The sequence below is a fragment of the Cucurbita pepo genome, unplaced genomic scaffold, assembly GCF_057944985.1.
Source record: "Cucurbita pepo subsp. pepo isolate OVF unplaced genomic scaffold, ASM5794498v1 scafford_208, whole genome shotgun sequence".
Lineage (NCBI taxonomy): Eukaryota > Viridiplantae > Streptophyta > Magnoliopsida > Cucurbitales > Cucurbitaceae > Cucurbita > Cucurbita pepo.
In genome coordinates, this window is record NW_028258100.1 from 10,001 (window position 1) to 12,500 (window position 2,500).

Genomic DNA, 2,500 nt, shown 5'->3' on the forward strand with positions numbered 1-2,500 from the left:
ACCTTGCATGTTTCATCGTCATACTAGCAACCATCCACAGTTCCTCACACCAGAGATTCCCAATTAGAAGGCAACATCGCAACATTCCGTGCTCAATGAGGCTCGTGTCGCACGCCCAGAGGCACCCGATTCCAACCAGCCGAACATGTTCTGGCACCACCGGCCTTCAAAACATAGGGCTGGCCCAAGGCTGGCAGGCATCACCACAACGTCACACACTCAACGAGGTTCATGTCGCACGCCCGAAGGCACCCGGCTCCACCCCACATTGCATGTTTCATCATCGTGCCAACCATCAACCATCCTCAAGCCAGCCCAAGTTAGAAGGCAACATCGCAACATTTCATTCTCAACAAGGCTCATGTCGCACGCCCAAAGGCACCCGACACTGCCTCACCGTGCAAGTTTCGCCACCGCATCGCCGCCGTCAACCGCCCTCATCCGCCGACCACCACCCCCACGCCCCAAGCATATGCCCATGTGCGGCGCATAGTGCTTGGGGCGTGGGGGTGGCGGAAGATATAGGGGTACCCCCGTGCCCAGCCCATGCAGACTAGTCACCCCCCTATATAGTACATTTTGAGGCATTTTTGGTCTGCCAGGCCTAGATACGATTTTTCTGAGCCATCATACGGTCAAATATCTCAAGTTTTAGATTGTTTTTTTCCATGAACTCGATTGATTCATGAATGGGACATTGTAATGGATCTAGAAATCAAGTTTCATAATTTTTCAACCAACCAATTTTTTTTAATGAATTTTTAAATATTAAATAATAAGAAATTAGAAAAAATAGCTAGAGCCGTCAAAAAAATCTGAAATTTTGTGGGAATCATTCTTTCATGTTGCTTAGCTCCCAGAAAAAAAATTACAAAAAAACAACAACTCCACATGTAATTTCACAATTAATGGGTGATGGATGGGGCGTGGGCGGGGCAGGGCGGGGCGCGCGCGCGCGAGAGAAGGCGGGCGGGGCGGGGCTGGGCGGGGCGCGCGCGCGAGAGAAGGCGGGCGGGGCGGGGATGGGCGGGGCGCGCGCGCGGGAGCACGCGGGCGGGGCTGGGCGGGGCGCGCGCGCGGGAGCACGCGGGCGGGGCTGGGCGGGGCGCGCGCGCGGGAGCACGCGGGCGGGGCTGGGCGGGGCGCGCGCGCGGGAGCACGCGGGCGGGGCTGGGCGGGGCGCGCGCGCGGGAGCACGCGGGCGGGGCTGGGCGGGGCGCGCGCGCGGGAGCATGCGGGCGGGGCTGGGCGAGGCGCGCGCGCGCGGGAGCATGCGGGCGGGGCTGGGCGAGGCGCGCGCGCGCGGGACAACGTGGACGGGGCGGGGCTGGGCGCGCGCAGGCGGGAGCACGCGGGCGAGGCGGGGCGGGGGGCGCGCGCACGCGGGAACACGCAGGTGGGGCAGGGCGGGCGAGCACGCAGGACCATTCCGACACCACCTCACCGTGGGCATTCCGCCACCATCAATCGGCCTCGACCTCCGACCACCACCCCCGTGCCCCAAGCATATGCCCATGTGCGGCACATAGTGCTTGGGGCGTGGGGGTGGCGGAAGATATAGGGGTACCCCCGTGCCCAGCCCATGCAGACTAGTCACCCCCCTATATAGTACATTTTGAGGCATTTTTGGTCTGCCAGGCCTAGATACGATTTTTCCGAACGGTCATACAGTCAAATATCTCAAGTTTTATATTGTTTTTTTTCCGTGAGCTGGATTGATTCATTAATGGGACATTCTAAAGAGTTTAAAAATCAAGTTTCATAATTTTTCAACCAACCAATTTTTTTTAATGAATTTTTAAATATTAAATAATAAGAAATTAGAAAAAATAGTTATAGTTGTCGAAAAAATCTGAAATTTTGCGGGCATAATTCTTTCAAGTTGCTTAGCTCCCAGAAAAAAAAAATAATAATAAAACAACCACTACACACGTATTTTGACAATTAAATGGGTGATGGGTGTAAAAACAAGGTCATGGTGGGCGTCTTGGTCTAATGTACCTACTCTTGTATCAAAACTCTTCATTTCATTGTTTTAGATAACCAAAAGAAAAAAATAATTCATCACTCTTTTCTTAGTTCATTTCATTGATGATGTTTTTATAGTCCAAGGCTTATACATGTTCTTACTTTCCACGGATGTTAGGTGTGATGAATTGTTGTTGGGTGTGATGATTTTTTATGGAGGTAACATCCAACACTTTTGATATGATTGTAGGTATGTTTGCGTTGGAGGGTGTTGGTGGACATTATGAGTGTGTAAGGGTGCATGAGGTGTTGGTAGGGCATGTATCGCACATAGCATAGGATGGGGCTTGGCGTGTGCTGCGCGAGGGGGGTGGGGGCGCGGGTGCGGGGGTGTGCGCGACGTGGGCGTGCGGGGGGCACGGTCGGGGGCGTGCGCGACGTGGGCGTGCGGGGGGAGCGCGCGCGAGCGGGGGTGTGCGGGGGCGCGGTCGGGGGCGTGCGCGCGGTGGGCGTTCGGGGGGAGACGGGCGCG